The 18,730-nt window shown below is 39.3% G+C and overlaps 1 long non-coding RNA gene across 1 annotated transcript; it reads left to right on the forward strand.

The window, feature by feature from the left end:
* The first annotated feature begins 3,628 nt into the window (after positions 1-3,628).
* On the forward strand, positions 3,629-5,467 carry LOC107801343 (uncharacterized). Its single transcript, XR_012703239.1, has 5 exons — positions 3,629-3,652; positions 3,744-3,824; positions 3,919-3,964; positions 4,279-4,373; positions 4,831-5,467. It is a non-coding gene; the product is annotated as an uncharacterized LOC107801343 (long non-coding RNA).
* The last annotated feature ends 13,263 nt before the right edge of the window (positions 5,468-18,730 follow it).

An 18,730-nucleotide genomic window follows, 5' to 3' on the forward strand; every position in this document is an offset into this window, starting at 1 on the left:
GACGGTAGTTATTCTATACTATCTTTGACTAATGAGCAATAATTTTGTGTTGTATTTTACGCTCCTCATGATCACGTGAATTTAAGACATGACAATCACATGTTCTTTTGATTGACCTTTGCAACTCCAATTTATCAACTTATCGAGAAAGAAGTTTCTAACTTACTGTGCAAGGAAAATTGGAAAAACTCATGAAAAGTTAACAATGGCTTATTTCTCATCACATTTTGCAAATCCTAAAAGGACATTATTTTGTGGCTGAAATATGGTCCATTTAAAATCCTCTTTCTCATACAATAGGCATATGGCCTAATAGATATGTTAATTAAAGGAATCAATTAAACAAATATATATGATACTCAAAATTGGTCAAGAAAGTAAAATAATTAAAAACCTTACTTTTAAATTAGCCAAGAAAGAAAAACAATTAAAATCTTGGCTTTTGAATTGGCCAAGAAAGTAAAATAATTAAAAAAAAATCTTTATTCATCTCTCTATCAATAAGGATAAATTCCGGCTCTTCGTTTGCCAACAAAATAGCCATCTTAACTAGGGGCAGAACTGGGGATACATGGACCCTTTTATCGAGAAATTATACTATATATATAAGGTCAAAAATATAAAAAAGAATAGCCCGGTGCACTAAGCTCCCGCTATGCGCGGGTTCCAGGGAAGGGCCGGACCACAAGGGTCTATCGTACGTAGCCTTACCATGCATTTCTGCAATAGGTTGTTTCCACGGCTCGAACCCGTGACCTCCTGGTCACATAGTAGCAACTTTACCAGTTACGCCAAAGCTCCCTTCGCAAGGTCAAAAATATATAGTTAGTAATCAATTCAACATGGACACGCCATTGAAATTCAAAGGGGGCCAGAATTTGAAATTTCCTAAAATCTTTATAAAGAGACTACAAGTTCTAAACATTTTCTCACCACTTTATTTTTACCACTTATTGCTATTTGTGGAGAAGAAGATATGGGTGTGAAAGGAAAGTTGATTGCTTCATTAGAGGTAAAGAGTGGATGACATTCTGTTCAGAATATCTTTCACGTTAATACTCATCATATACCCAATATAAGCCCTAGTAAGATCAACCATTTTGAGATTCATGAATGTCAAATTATAAAAAATTTCTCGATCGTTAATTGAAAATACAACGAGGGTAATACACATTTACCCGCTCTCTTTATATGCATCAATTCTCTATATTTAGGTATATTTGATATTGATGATGTCTGGTAACTATAAATGTATTCCGAGTAAGACATTTTGCATAAAAAAAGCTTCTTTATGCAGAAGTCATTTCCTCTATAGCAACTATCTTAACTTTTAACTTTCTTCTACTTGCTCCCATTAACCTTTAGACGTTATTGTTAATTTTTAACACTCAATTTTTTTATCAATTAAATGAACTATAAATTTTTAATATTATTATTATCAATCTTTATATCTTTCACTCACCAATATATCTTTCACTTACGAATCAAATATTAGAAAATATTTGGATTTGCAAAACAAATTTTTATTACGAAAAATTGTTTCAGTTATACCAAACACGGTATAATCAGATCTATAGTATTTTCACAATTGTTTATATCTTTTATTGGGAATTGGACTATTGAACGAGGAGTAACATCTCTTGTATTTTTGAATTTTAATGATTATAGATGGAAAAGAAAAGATTACTAATGTCACGACCCAAAATCTCACTCGTCATGATGGAGCCTATCTCGATACTAGGCAAGCCGACAACATCAAATCCCACAATTTCTTTTAAATACTGAAAACATAATAATTAATTAAGGGAAAAACTCCCACCAATACTGAATATAAATTTACTCCCAAAACCCGGTGTCACTGAGTACATGAGCATTTATACATTACACGTCTGAAAAATACGGTATTTAATGATCTACACTCAGATATAATAAACAAGAGGATAGGGAAGGAGAGACAAGGTCTGCGAAACATGGCAGCTACCTCTGAATCTCCGAAAAATTAACTGTGCGAAAGAATCAACACCCACCATATCCAAAATCACCTGGATGTAAAGACGTAGTACAGGGTGTAGTATGAGTACAACCAACTCAGTAAGTAACAATAATTAATAATAAGTGAAAGTAGTGACGAGTTTCTCAGCTAAGTCCAATTACAGTACTTTCCAACATAAAAGGGTAAGCATGCTCTCAAGTTCAACTTTTAAGATTTCACAAAAATTTCATATCAAGTTTGACTGAAAAAGAAAATAATAGTTTTCCGCAATTTCCAAAATAGTGATATATGACAGCTGACATGCAGCAAATAATGAAATCAATGCATCCTCTCAGAGTAACAGTCTCTCAGTCCTCCCATTCACTCCAACCTCACAATCACTCTTTCCTCACAGTCACTCTTTCCTCACAGTCGCTCATTCCTCACAGTCACTCATCACTCGATACTCGCACTTAGTAGGTACCTGCGCTCACTAGGGGTGTGTACAGACTCCGGAGAGGCTCCTTCAGTCCAAGCGCTATATCAAGATAATCATGGCATATAACAATGAAACATGATGCGGCGTGCAGCTCGATCCCATATATATCCTCACAATTAGGCACTGGGCCTCGCTTAGTCATCAACCTCTCCAGTCTCTCGGGATCAAGATGTCATGAAAATCAGCCCAAAATGATCATATGATGCATCAATAAATAGTAACAGAGACTGAGATATGATATGAAATGAATGAACATGACTGAGTGTGAAATTACAATTTGAACATATAATTCAACCACATAAATGACCCCAGTGGGTACAAATAATAACAGCATATGTTAAGCTTGATTTTTAATACGAGTCTCAGATTGACCATAGTGGTCGTTCTTTGATATTTAGTGATTTGCTTAATTGTAGTTATTGTAACGACCCAATTTCACCTATAGATCGTGATGGCGCCCAACACTACAGCTAGGCAAGCCAACTAATAAGTCAAACGTACATTGGTTAAACTTTTATTCCAAAAAAATAATAAATACCAACTTCTACCAATGTGTGTGCCAAGACCCGGTGTCACGATTGGACGCATATCACGAGTTTGAACAGGTCAGTGATAGGAAGCTTTATTTTAGTGGGAGTAGGGTAAAGGGGTGAGCCCATACTTCCCCAGTTCCTAAACTGGTTTGTTGCCATATATCTTTGCTGGTAATATTCACCAAGCAAGGCCGATTAAGTCATGGATATATATTGTAATTGAGCAGTGCAGTTGTAATGCTTATACTTTATACTTGTATATTCAAATAGTAATCTTCTTCTGTTCTTGGCTAATGCTTATCTACCAAGAAGTGTAATTTCAGGTTCCTGTGTTTGTGTATGGTTTAACTAACCTTCACGGAAGTTCCATTCCACCAAAAAATCCGGCAATCATATATTGACTTTGGTTTATCTCAGTCTTGTAAATGAATAAGACCTGCTCGTATTCTATTCAGTTAAAGATGAAGAATGTCTTCTCAAGGTCTTTACCTGTGCCAAAGAAAGTCCTCACATATGCTAGAAGGCTTGAAAAAAAAAGAGAGAATGTCTGGCACTCTTTTGACAAATACTTCCATACGTTGTCTGATTGCTGTTTAGAATTAAAGCTTCTCATTGGCTACTTCTTCAACCAGCAATTATTTAATTTAGGTGTGGGAACAAGTTATATGGTTCTTGCATTCGGCAGTTTGTTGTGTTCCTAAAAAGAGAGGATGTTTTCTGAGTAAGTTGTATTTTGCAGATTGAAGCATGTGGTGGCCAAGCCTTGACTTTTGGAGGTGATGTTTCAAAAGAAGAAGCTGTAGAATCCATGATGAAAACTGTAAGCACACTCTTTTGTTAGTAATGTGAATTAATATTGGATCTTACCGCAGTTGTTGCCAGCTAAAATGCACCTCATCATATCATACCTGTAGGTGGTTGATCGATGGGGAACAGTTGATATCTTGATCAATAATGCAGGTTAGCAACATTTTTTTTTTGTGTGTGTGAAGGCAAGTCAAAAAGACTATTTCATTAATTTTGCTCCAAGATAGTACCATAAACTTTACATTTGTGTTGATGCATTAAGGATCTGAACAAATCTGTGCAACTTTTTTTGGATAAGTAAAAAGGTTGGAAATCTGTACAACTTTCTATTTAAAAAGGAACGTGTCTTTACCCCAAATATACTAGTGAAACAATATTTGTTAATGCAGGTTAGCAACAGTTTTCGTGTTTTATGTTAAGTCTTGTTAGAATGTCCAATCAGTAGTTGTCGTATTTTTTCTTTTCAGGTATCACACGCGATACCTTGTTGATGAGAATGAAGAAGTCTCAGTGGCAGGAGGTTATTGAGTTGAATCTTACAGGAGTTTTTCTCTGCACACAGGTCTATACATTAGCTGTGTTTCAGTTGGTATTTTGGTTGTGTCCCCACCTCCTCCTCTCAAAACCTGTATATATTTTAGGATTAAGTTTCTGTAAAAGAAATGGACATTGGGCCTAACTCAACCTCAAAAGCTAGCTCATGAGGTGAGGATTGCTCAAGCCATATAAAGCAACCATCCATCCCTTTATGGACCGATGTGGGACTCTTCAACACCCCCCCATGCCCAGGGCTAGACATTTAGAGCGTGGACAATTTAATATGGGGGCCCAACATTGGAAAACAAGAATTGGCATGGGTGTACCATGTTAAAGAAATAGATCTTGGGCCTAACTCAACCCCAAAAGCTAGCTCATGAGTCGAGGATTACCCAAGCCATATAAAGCGACCACCCATCCCTTTATGACCGATGTGGGACTCTTCAACAGTTTCTTATGAGGGATCTTTCCTCTTGTTGCAGGCTGCAGCTAAAATCATGATGAAAAAGAAAAAGGTAAATTTGTGGACCTAATTCTTGCATTTCTCAAATAATATTATTTGTCCGGAAAGGTTCAAGTTTTTGAAATCTGCTTCCTAAAGGGGAAGCAGCATGCATTTGTAATTATTTACCTGACTGATCCTTCTCATGTATTATGAAGAACTTAGCTCTATGGACTCTACAGCAGTTATGAGCACTGACTACACCGCATGGTGGTCAATGAGGTCATCCGACTGATCATCTTCAAAACCTCATATGTGACGGAAATAGCACTAGAACAATTATAAACCATGTGGGGTAGGGTTCATCCTAGCCTTTGGGTAGAGTAACCAAAATTATATCTGTCGTTCCTGGTTTGTTGGACTCACATGGTAGTCAAAGTGGAAAGAAAAATAATCCAAAAGGACCAAAACACAATGACAGGCTGGTAATTTGCTATGCTAGCACAGCATTTTTTTCATGGGCGGTGGGCAGAATTAACTACCTTAGCTGGATTAAAGGGAAAGTGACAGAGCAGATAATGATACATTACTTGAATGGAGATAGTTAATTTCCACCTAGCCTTAAAAGATAACCTAATTCGACCGCAAAATTGTCACATCAATTAGCTTCCTATTTTCTTAGAAGCACATCAGAATGGTCAACACCAACAACCCCATCAAGTCCATGAGCATCTAGTAGATTATACAAAACTCCAAATACTGTCTGAAATGAAATAGACAGAATATAAATATAAGAAGAGACATTGGTAGCTGCAGAACGGCTAAGAAAGGCAGCTCACCACTATGCCTAGGAATGACGTGGGTATGTGATGATAGGTCCTCCACTAGTACCTGTCTCAGATCCTGCACAAAAAGTGCAGCAAGTGTAGTATTAGTACATAAACAAAGTGTACCCAGTAAGTATCAAGCCTAATCTCGAAGTGGTAGAGACGAGATGGCCGACTTTGATACTCACTATGGGTCAATAATAATAACTGAAATATAACTAGAATATTTAAATTAGCATGGTTTACAGAATTTACAATAATTTGTTTAATCAGCTGAGATAATCAAATTCCTTCAAATGTAACAACCAACTGTCTAGTAGAGTCTTGCGGATCGGTATGTTGACATCCATAACTATATTCGAGAAGCTACAAGGAATTTAGGATAAACTTCCCATCTTTCTTTCCTTTATCGTGCGACATTGATTCAACATAAAGCGTAACTCTTTGAATTCCTTCGACGCATTCTTATGAGCATGAGAGCGCTCGGTATCAGCTGTGCATCGAAGGCTTATGATTCCATGGATAAGGTGCGATATGTGAATTCTGTGTGCTGATGTTGGGCCAGTCTGGAGGACTTGAGGTCAGGTTTTGACTGTAGCTTGAGCACGAGGATTTAGATTATGTGAGCTTGTGATTTTGGGCTTATATGTATGGTAGTTTTCCTATGTGTGGAATTTGAGGCTCGGCATGTGGTTGGATGACTATATGATGAGTAAGATGTGACTGCAGGAAATGTTCGAATAGTTTGAATGTGACTAAAAGAGTTTGCTTGAGATGTAAAAAGGACTATTGGGTGTTTGATTTCTGTCTTGATGTGATGTATAGTCTCGAGTTATGAGTGGGTTGAAGGGTCTTTCATGTTGCCTAGTTGTGGAACGATTTAGATTCTCATGCCTTTTTTATGAGTTCAGACTCAGGAAGATTAAGTGAATGTGTAGTAGTTGTGGTTGTGAAAAGTGTATAGAGAGATGTCAGTTTGAGGCCAAGCATGTGGATTACAACCTGTGGGGTAATCTACGGATGTGTGATCCTTATGATGTTGTGTGGAGGCTTTCTTTTTACAAATGGGTTATATTTGTGCGATTTAAGTTTGGATCGGTTGCAATAGTTGACTTGACAGTCACGAGGAGGAATGCGAAATTTGTAGATGATTTGAGGTATTATATGGTTTGTGTTACATGAACTTATGAAGGATTTAGTTGAATCTCACTACGGTATTATGGCAGTAATGGGGTATGGTTATTGTAAGTTATCTGATATTTTATTCCATAGCTTTGAGCCAAGTGGGGAAGTTTGCAATCGACGAGTTGATGAACAGTTATGTGTTGTGTCGGTTTCAGTCTGAGGCATACTTGTGGATTGGATAGGACTTGCAGAATATGGTTTTGAGGATGACTTAGGCACGAACTTTTTTGGATGCATGATATATTACACTTTATGGGTATATGGGAATCAGGGAATGATTGAGTTGTTATTCTTGAAGGATGTAGTGCGCATGGAGTAGTAATTTGCTCGGTTGCTTAGATGTGTGGATTACTTCTTGGGTGTCGCCTTGCTAAGGGGGGATAGGTCGTTCGTCCCGTTTAGGCGATGCAATTGAGATTTGAGCAGAGTGGATGACACTCGAGGAGGTTCTAAAGAGTGGATGAACTTTTTCTGACTGATTCATATGTGGCATTTGAGGATTTTTCGGAGTGGATGACACTTGTAGTATGTCTATATCACTATGGATTCTATGTCTCTGTATCAGGTAGGTGAAGCTAACAACTTTAGATTCACAAGAGGTCTCTTCAGAATATGTGTCTCGGTTGTGGTACTTTTGGGATGCTTAAGAAGGAATACACCGGCTTATGGGCCTTAGCGCGATGTGATTTTATGCTAGGATCCCTTGTGGTGAGTTTGGGTATGGATCGTGATGTTTTAGCAAGGGGAAGATTCAACTTGAGGATAATTCGGAAGGAACTCGGAGAAATAGGACAATTTAATAGTAGGTTGGATCAGCACGGTAATGGATATGACCGATTCTTTGGGTATTTGCGATGAGGTGAGTCTCTACAGGCATTTTATGGACATACCTTTGGGTTTGGTGACCTGCGTGGCTTGGTTGAGTTAGAGAGATTCATTTTTTATGGCTTGTCTATGTGCAATTGGACTTCGAGGTATTCTCAATGATTTTTATCACGGTTTGAGATGGATATTTCCTGTCAGCGCGAGGAGCATGTTGCTTATTGTGATTTTCTCCAAGATGGGATCAATTGAAGGTTTCTGACTGATCGGGTATGTGTTCTGCTGGTGACTCAGAGTTGATTATAAGGTTCTCGTACTTTTCATATATGCAGTGTGTTTTGTGGGATTAAGATTTGCGTTTGCAAGGTCACGATTTAGTTTTGAAGGGAAGGTTATAAATTCTTAGACGACATGGACGATTTTCAATGTTCAAAAGGCGCATTGTGTCTTAACTTACAGATTCTTCATTGGTATTGCGGTACTCGCCTGGTTGATCGACTGCTGATATTCAGATTTTTCTATGTGGTGCAGAAGAACTATATAAGTGTTCCTCGCAGGATGATTGCGTATAAGAGACGTGTTGGACATTCGGGCTGTGGAGTTGGGCTCAGATATGGTGATTCGTGTATTCTATGGATTTGGAGACCGGGAATTCTCAGGAGCAGGTTGTTTCGTGGTTGTGGATTGTAAAAATGTGGCCTAAGCTAGCTCGAGGATGGTATGGGTCACGACCCAATTCTATTATAGGCAGTGATGGCGCCCAGCGCCACTGCTAGGCAAGCCAACAGTGAACTAACCATGTGATTTCTCTTTTTTATAGATTTCCAAGTAATTAAACTTTCCTTAATTTAAAAGATTTAAGAAATAACAGATATAAAATAAATAAAACGAAAGCAACTAAGTGCAATCATAACCGTAGAAATAAACAAAAACCACAAGTCTACTAGTGTGTGCCAAGACCTGGTGTCACAAGTGTATGAGCAACTAGTAGAATATACAAAAGAATACTAGTGTACTGTTTGAAGTGAAATAGACAAAATATACAAGCAATAGAAAGACCTCGACTACTACAGAACGGGCTCAAAAGGGCAGCACACCGCCAAGTCTCGGGAATCAGGGATGCATGCCGGACTGATATCCAGATGTACTACCTCAGATCCCTCATGATTAGTGCAGAAGTGTAGCGTGAGTACATAAACAACATGTACCCAGTAAGTATCTTGTCTAACCTCAAAGAAGTAGTGACGAGGGGTCGACATCGACACTTATTATGGGCTAACAATAAAAATACAGAAATTCTAAATGATAATGAGTATAATAATATAAAATTCTAATTAAACATGATATATATAAACGACAACAGAACTCGGAGAAATAAATAAATAAACAATACTTACACTGTTAGTAAGAACCAAATCATTTCCCTCATTTAACCATTTAACCTCTCAAGCCAATGAAACAATATGTTTACCTTGAAAATGGTAATTACAATTAGATTTTATTTTGTGGTTCTAAAAGTACGTGATTTATTTTTATGCGATATAATGTGTGCATTGCCGAGGGTCGGACGGCATGGACCATAGACACATCTATTAACTTGCCGAGGAAAACGACCCGCTCCTATGAGAGTAGTATAAATTTACCCCGCTCGCAGAATATACTTGCGACGCGGTTGAACATAAATTTCTCAAGTTATCATAATATCCCTCAATTCTTTCCAAAACAAGAAATTCAACTAGGAACTTTTAAAATCTTGAAATCCTCAACCTCAGATCTATTCAAGGCAATTAATTAGCATAATCAAATAACGACGTCAACAAAGCATAGTGTAAACCTAAAACTTCCCGGACATAAGCATAAATAGTAACTACGTACGGACTCTCATTACCTCGTGCGTAGGTAATCCCCACAATTAGGAGCACAAATTAATTAAGTTCACATATGGGGTTAATTCCCTCTTACAAGGTTAGAAAAGAAACTAATCTCGTCTCAAAGCCTACTTTCCGGTCCAAGATTATGCTCAAACCCTCAATTTGGTGCCGAACAGTCCAAAACAAGTCAAATGTTTTAATAATAAATCAATATATGTTCAAAAGTTCATATTCAAACTATTAAAGGGACTACCCAACCCCAAATATAGGATTCCTAAAATTCACCCCCAGGCCCACGTGCCCGGATTCCGGAAATGTTCGAAGAAAGTTGTTACCCATAACCTCATGAACTCAAATATATAATTTTTACTATATTCCATAACAAATTTAGTGGTTAAATCTCATTTTTATCAAAACCATAGGTTTTCACCTTAACCCATAATTTTCACTAATTTACATGTTATAATATACCCATAAACTATGTATTCAAATCACATTGTGTAGGAATTACTTACCTCAAAATGTTAGATGAAATCCCCTCTCTAAGAGCTCTAACAATCGCCCAAATAATGGAATAAATGAGCTAAAAATGTCTAAGTCCCGCATTCAATGAAGGTTTTGCCTTCTGCGATTTTTGCACCTGCGGAGGGACTTCCGCTTATGCGGTCAAAAGTCTGCTTATGCGCAACGCGCCAGGCCTCTGACCCATCGCACCTGCGGCACAGCTCGCATCTATGAACCCGCTTCTGCCGAAGATTCGCCGCATCTGCGGTCTAGGCCTGGCCAGTCTCAGGCCGCTTCTGCGATCTCCAACTCACTTCTGCGAGCTCGCACATGCGGCCATATCCTCGTAGGTACAATTACATTAGAAGTCTGGTGCTTTAGCTGAAGCTTCCCAAGTCCAACTTGGTCCGAGCCTCGTCCGATAAACACCCGAGGCCCCGCCCGAACATACCAACAAGTTTGAAATCATAAAATGGACTTTTTCAAACTCTCTGAATGCACCTAACAACATTAAAATAAAGAATCACACCCCTAACCAATTGAATCAAAAATATGAACTTCAAGTTCTTCAATTTACTCCCAATGCGTCAAAATATACTTAAACTACTCGGAATGACACAAAATTTTGTGTGCAAGTCTTAAATGACATTAAGGAACTATTCCCTATCTCGAAATCCTATTTGGACCTCGATATCACCAAAACCTGCACCAAACCAAAATTTTAAAGAACTTCAAAACCTTCAAAGAACCAACTTTCACGATTACGAGTCGAAACGCTCCCGGGTCATCCAAAACCCGTTCCAAACATATGCCCATGTTCGAAGTCATCATACGAACCTATTGGAACCATCAAATCCTGATTCTGAGGTCATTTTCTCAAAACATTGACCAAAGTCAAACTTAGACTTTTTAGCCAACCTTAAGGAACCAAGTGTTCGGATTTCAAATCGGACCCTTCTAAATCCCGAACTAACCATCCCCGCAAGTCATAAAATAGTAAAAACACGCACGAGAAATCTTATTTAGGGGAACAAGATTCTAGAAGGAAAAATGACTTATCTGGTCATTACATTCTCCACCTCTTAAACAAACGTTCATCCTCAAAACCGGTTTATAATCATACCCGGAGTGCTAACTTAGTGTGGATATCTGCTCTGCATGTCCTCCTCGGACTCTCAGGTCACCTCCTCGACTAGTTGGCCCCTCCACTGAATCTTTACCGCGGAAATCCTCTTGGATCTCAACCGGTGAACCTGCCTATCAACAATGGCAACTGGCTCCTCCTCATAACCCAGGCTCTCATCTAACTGAATCATGTTGAAGTCTAACACATGTGACAAGTCAGCATGATACTTCCGGAGCATAGACACATGGAAAACCGGATGAACCCCCGATAGACTGGGAGGCACAGCAAGCTTATAAGCAACCCCTCCAATCCGTCTCAACACCTCAAATGGGCCTATAAACCTTGGGCTCAACTTTCCCTTCTTCCCGAACCTCATGATCCCTTTCATCGGCGAGACTTTCAAGAGAACCTTCTCGCCCACCATAAATGATAAATGACGCGCCTTCTGATCCGTGTAACTCTTATGTATGGACTATGCTATGCGAAGACGCTCCTGATTCAACTTTACCTTTTACAACACAACCTTCACCAAATCAGTACCATATAACTTAGCCTCATCAGGCTCAAACCACCCGATGGGAGAACGACATCATCGACCATACAAAGCCTCAAATGGAGCCATCACGATGTTGGACCGATAATTGTTGTTGTAAGCAATCTCGGCCAAAGGAACGAATCGATCCCACTGCCCTCCAAAGTCAATCATACATGCTATGAGCATGCCCTCCAAGATCTTAACTTTTCGCTCCGAGTGCCTGTCGGTCTGTAGATAAAATATTGTGTTGAGCTCTACACGGGTCCCTAACTCACCCAGTACTGCTCTACGGGAATGCGAAGTAAACTGGGGGTCTCTATCTGATATGATGGAAAAAGGCACACCATTCAACCGAACTATCTCCTGAATATAAATCTGGGCCAACCTCTCTGAAGTATACGTAGTCACAACTAGAATGAAGTCTGCCGACTTGGTCAAAATGTCGACAATGACCCAAACTGTATTAAATTTCCGCAAGGTCCGCGGCAACCCAATTACGAAGTCCATAGTAATACGCTCTTATTTCCATTCCGGTATAGTCATCTGCTGGAGTAGGCCACCTAGCCTTTGGTGCTCATACTTAATCTACTGGCACAAATTTAACAACACTCACTCCTCTAGATAGGCGATTTCTGGCGCTAAGGGAAGTCTACCACCGGAATGGGCACAACTCCGCCATCATGGGGTGAAATTCCACCAGACATGGCCCAAAAGAACCGCCTTGGCATTGCGCACAAACCCAGTTGGTTTCATTCCAAAATTCCAAGCGAACTGCTGCAGATCTACAAAAAGGTGCAACGATCACTGTAGCTTCGAATCGCCTGGAATATTCAAAAATTTCCCAATCCATTTCTAGGCCAAATCTAGAAATTACAAGCCATGGAGATTCTTACCCAGGTCAAATACTACCTCCCCACCAAATTTCAGACCATTCTATCATGGGAAATAAGAGCTCAGATGTTCTGCAAATCGCCGGTGAGGTGGCTGTTGCCGAAGAAGACGCTCTAGGTATCCAAGTGGTACGAAACCAATGTGAAAATATTTCTCCTAACCTAGAGAACATTCCCCAATCCTGAAAACTCTACTACAACTACCTAATTTCCACAACAATTCAAAAAACCAATTCTACAGTCACGAACATAACAGGTGTTCGATGAAAAGCCCCAACAAATTCCACTCACCCAATTGAAGTGGAATTCATTGAAAATGAACCTTTGGATGTTCCTGAAGCTCATCGTGGTGAAGAAGTCAATTTACAAGGCCCAATTCCTGGTGATCGATCCTCATCTTCTTCCCCAAATGCTCAATTGGTCGGAGATGGTGAACCAGCTATCCAAATCGACCAAGGTCAATGCCAAAATATTTCTGGAGCTATAGGGAATCTTCCCAATCCATCACAACCTCAGTTCAACCAAGCAAAAGTCACAACTTCTCCAAAATTGATTTCTACAGCTACCACTATTATAGGTGTTCGACCAAATGCACCAGTCATTCCCCAGCAATCCATTGTGCATCACACCCATGAAAACAAATCTCATATTTATTGTGAACATCCCCAAGCAATTGAAATGCAACCACATAGCCAAAAAACCGATGCACAAACCCTATCTCCTTCATTAGAAAACCAGGTGGTCGACCTCATTCAAGTAAGTGTTCAAAATGCACCAGGACACTTAGAGAAGATACCAGTCAATGAGGTAAACATAATTCCCTCTCACACTTCCCATTATGATGAGTTGAGGCCCCAGCCTCAACAAAAAATGATCCCATGTACCAGTTCTGAAACCTTTGTCACACAGCTACCTAGTCATGTTTCCAAGGCTCCTCAACCAGCTCAAACAAAAACCCAGATCACTCATTCCCCACCTACTTCCACATACCCAAAGATCTCAGCCAACTTTGATAAACCATAACACCCACAGAACAATAAGTCACCTACAGAGCCTATCCAAAATGCCCAGCTTCACTACAATAAACCAGATACTCCACCAAAAGAAACCAATACCCAAACAAAACAACCACCCAACTATCCTGCCCCACCTCCTCCTACCATCACACAATCCCTAGCTACCAAACTAAGAGCAAAACATGCTGCAGAATTAGCCCGAATAGAATTCACACCCCCAAAATAACCACCAAACAGGGTCAACCAGTGGTTATCTTCACCAGGAAAGACTATATGGTCACTCTAGCCAATAGATACCAATACCCTATTGTGGGCAAATCTCTTAACACTATGCCCAGAATAGAAGTGATTAGAAGAAGCTTTATAGCTCAAACTGAGCTTAAAGGAGGAGTTAACATATCCCATTTCAATGCTCGAATAGTGTACATTGATCTAGACAATGAGTATGACCACACCACTATCTGGACCAAACAATTCAGGTACATCTAAGGTCAAAGAATGAATCTTCAGCCTGGTCTCCCAACTTCAAGCCTAATGAGGACACCCCAATTGTCCCAGTATGGGTAGTCATTCCTGAATTGCCTTGGCACTTTTATTATATGGAGGTATTATCAGTCTAGCTGTCACCCATAGGTAAGATATTACATATGGACCTTGCCTCAATGCAAAAATCAAGGGAAGTGTAGCAAAAATGAAGATGCAGGTAAACTTAACTAAGGATAGGTCTCACCATGTGTGGTTTGGTTTTGATGATGACCAAGATGTCAATATGGATGAGCAGTGGTTGGAAGTAGTGTATGAAGATCTTCCAACCTACTGTCTACACTGCAGGCATTTGGGACATGAGGAATACCATTGTTCTATAAGAAAAAGAGAAGAGGAGGACCAAAAGAAAGCAGCAACTGAGACATCTGGAAACAATGAGAATCAGAACGATAATAGGAAAGTGCATGTAAGGGGATTTCAACATAACCAGGAACAAGCTATGGAGGGGAAAAACAACAATTGGAATTCCAAGCAAAAGATGGTAATGCAATACCAAAGGGGAGATCAGCAAAGAAATGAAAATCAAAAAGCTGCAGCTCAACAAATTACAAGGGATAACCATTCCAAAGATCAATGACACTCTCAAAAAAATAAGAATTTTAGGAGAGTCAACTAAAGATGCAGGCAGCAGAAATTCAAACAGACTAGTGAACAAGTAGTTTATGCACAAGAGGCTAACCCTAACTAGAACTCAGGTATTGTTCCTAATTCACAAGTTGATCCTCCAGTTGCTGTGGAGAGTGCGAAAGATTCCATTCCCAACCCCAATGTGGTTGATGTTGAAGTTAATAGAAGAAAGGAGAATGGTCAGAAGATACCTATAACTGATCAGGTTGGGGACCCAAAGGGGGTGGGTGTTCCTCATGTTTTGCATGACTGTGCTGATGCACAAGGTAACCCTAGGATAGACCATTTAAACCCTGCTACCACTCAACAGTCTACTTAGAAGACTCTTATTGTTAGCATTGAAACAAGTGGGGTAATTGGTACTGATGATGATCACAAAAGCACAGTTGACAGAGGCAAAGCTCCCATGAAAAATCAATTGTCCTAAACAAAATCAAAGAATAATCCAAGTCAGAAAAAAAGAAGGCAAATGAAAAGACAACAGGAAGCTGCTTTGGCTAAAACAAATATCAACTCTGTAGACAGATTTATGGAATCTGATGTTCAACCCCATTTTTCACCCTCAACTTTGACTACATGAGTAGAATCATATGTGGCACCCTCATCTCATTTGGAGGAAGCAGGTACTATTATTTTCTACTGGTTTTTCAGCTGTGTCTAAGGCAGTAGGAACTAGGGCTGACTCTGTTACTCAAATCCATGTAGAGAAAGTAGGAACTATGTCTCATGTAGCACCTTCACCTCTTGTTAAGGAAGTAGGAACTATACCATATGTATCACCCTCACCTCTAATAAAGGAAGTAGGTACTTTGGCATTAGTTTCACCTTCACCATTGCATGAGGCAACAGATGAGTATATGTATATACAGTCTGAGGATGAAGTTGATATTGGTGATGAAACAGATGATGAACATAGTGAAGACTTGAAGGATGATAATACTTGCAGTAATCTTCTTACTGCTTTTAATGGTCATTCTGATAGTGCAACAGTCATTGAACCACAAGGACTCTCCCCTAGAAATAAGCCATCACATTACCTCACAAGAAGAAAAGCAACCATCTCTACCTTTCCACCAAAGCACACCCTCCTCAAACACTTTTAATGATTAGTACAATCACATGGAATACAAGAGGTATAAGAACCTCTGGAACCATTGAAAGACTCAGAACTCTCAAACACCTTCACAAATTATCCTTCATTTTAGTCCTAGAACCTTTCCTTGACAACACTCATATGAACTACTACATAATCTAATTTTCCATGCATCAAGAAGCATCAAATATCAACAAAAAAATCTGGATCTTTTGGGACCAAGAATTTATAGGCTCAGTCATTGACCAAGATGAGCAGCAAATACTGTTGAACTAAAGCATGTAGAAGCAGCTAAAGTTTTCCAGTTAACTGTTGTCTATACCAAGTGTAAAGCAAATCTCAGAAGACCACGATGGGACATACTGAGGAAGAAATCCTTGACCTGTACCATCCCATGGTGTGTGATTGGAGATTTCAATGTTATTACATCCATTAAATAAAAGATAGGGGGTCTACCATACAAATGATCAAGAGCTTAGAATTCCTCAGTATGATAGAAGATTGTGGACTTGTAGACCTGGGGTTTTATGGACCTAGGTATACATAGTCCAATGGAAGAGGTCCAGGATCAATAATTTGGAAGAGATAAGATAGAGGGATGGTAAATGACAACTGGTTGATGTCCTTCCCAGCTACCACCATTTCATACCTATCCTCCACTGGGTCTGATCACAATCCTCTGCTGATGGAGATGAATGCCAGGCAGGATACCAGCAAAAAATATTTCAAGTTTCTCCACTGTTGGGTGAAAATGAAGGTTTCATATCCATTGTTCATGAAGTCTAGAATGGGGAAGTCAGAGGCAATCCTATATAGATCTTCCATCAAAAGCTTAAAGCAGCCTCTAATGCCTTAAGTAAATGGTCGAGGCAGGAATATGGGGATATTGTTCAGAAGGCCAAGGAATATGAAGAAAAAGTGAAGCAGGAAGAAATGACTTGGGCACAAACAAATGATGCTGATGGCAGAATGAACTTTCAAGATGTAACAACTTAGTATAGAAAGTATATGAAGTTGGAAGAGTCTATTCTGAAGCAAAAAACACAGCTTCAGTGGTTCAAAGATGGTGATGAAAACTCAAGATACTTCCACAGTTTAATGAGTGGAAGAAGAAGAAAGTTGTTTATCCATAAAATCAAAGACATTAAAGGTGAATGGGTGCAAGGTGATGAAGCTATAGGGAAAGCTGTTTGTGACTACTCTCAGGATCTATTTACAGAAACGGGTGGCATCATTAGAGAAGACTTGCTATCTTGTATTCCATCATTTATCACAGATGAAGAAAATGACCTTCTCACCAGAGATCCAACAATTGAAGAACTCAAGGAAGTTGTTTTCTCAATGAATCCTACAAGTGCAGCAGGTCCTGATGGCATGAATGGAAAGTTGTTTCAATCCTGCTAGGACATCATCAAGGTTGATCTACTACAAGTTGTTCTAGCCTTCTTTGGTGGTTCAGATATGCCTTAGTACATGACTAGTGCCTGCCTAGTTTTGCTACCAAAGGTTGAATTTTCCAACTCCTTCACTGAATACAGACCTATCAGCTTCAGCAATTGTTTCAACAAAATCATCTCAAAGGTTATCTGCTCCAGACTTGGCCCTATCTTTCCTAGAATCATCTCACCCAAACAGTATGGTTTTGTTAAGGGCAGGAGTATTTCTTAAAACATAATTCTTGCACAGGAAATTGTGCAAGGCATCAAAAAGCCAAACAAATGGTCAAATGTTGTTATCAAGCTGGACATGGCAATAGCTTATGATAGGGTATCCTAGAGCTTTACATGTATTATGCTGAGAAGAATGGGATTTAATGAAAGAATAATTGACATGATATGGAGAACTATGTAAATAATTGGTACTTAGTGATCATCAATGGCAATAGATGTTATTTTTTTCACTCTACTAGAGGCTTGAAAATAGGTGATCCACTGGCCCCATCTTTGTTCATCATAGGAGTTGAACTACTTTCTAGGATGCTCAACAAACTCACCCATGATCAATTCTTTAATGGCTTCTACATGGAAAAGAGGGATCCACAGGTCAACCACCTAAGATTTGCAGATGACATCATAATTTTTACATCAGGAGGTAGAGCATCACTGCAGAATATTATGGTGGTTCTCAGCAATTATGAACACACATTTGGGCAACAAATCAATAGGCATAAAGCCACTTCATGGCTTCTCCTTCTACATTCCCAGCTTCCATCAGAAGAGTTCAGCAGGTCACAAGTTTCACCAAGAAAGAATCTCCCATTACTTACCTGCGGTGTCCATTATACACAGGAAGAATGTGAATAGTATATTTCAACTCCTTGGTAGCTAAGGTGGTAAGCATAATTAAAGGGTGGCAAAGCAGAATCCTCTCTTATGGAGGCAGAGCCACTTTTATTAAGTATGTGCTCCAATATTTACCTACACACTTGTTGTCAGCCTTATCCCCCCCCCCCTCCCCCCCACACACAAAACTATACTGAGGCAGGTTGAGAAGTTAGCAACTAACTTCTTTTGGGGAATGGAGAAATATAAAAACAAATACCACTGGACCTCTTGGCAAAATCTAGCATTTCCAACTGAGAAGGAGATGTTGGATTCAGATCAATGGAGGATATCTGCCAAACCATGAAATACAAAAAATGGTGGCTTTTCAAAACTAAAGAGTCACTATGGAGCCAGTTTAGCGGAGCTAAATACTGCCAAAGATCAAATCCCATTTCCAAAAAAGGGAATTCTGGGCAATCACAAACATGGAAGAAAATTATGACTAACAAAAGAGAAGTTGAAAAACACATAATTCGGAGACTATATTCTAGTAACTGCAGTTTTTGGTGGGACAACTGGTTGGGAGCTGGTGCACTTGCTCAATATAGAAATGCAGGAGGAAGGCCAGGCAACA

This window comes from Nicotiana tabacum, chromosome 19 (assembly GCF_000715075.1).
Source record: "Nicotiana tabacum cultivar K326 chromosome 19, ASM71507v2, whole genome shotgun sequence".
NCBI classification, from domain to species: domain Eukaryota; kingdom Viridiplantae; phylum Streptophyta; class Magnoliopsida; order Solanales; family Solanaceae; genus Nicotiana; species Nicotiana tabacum.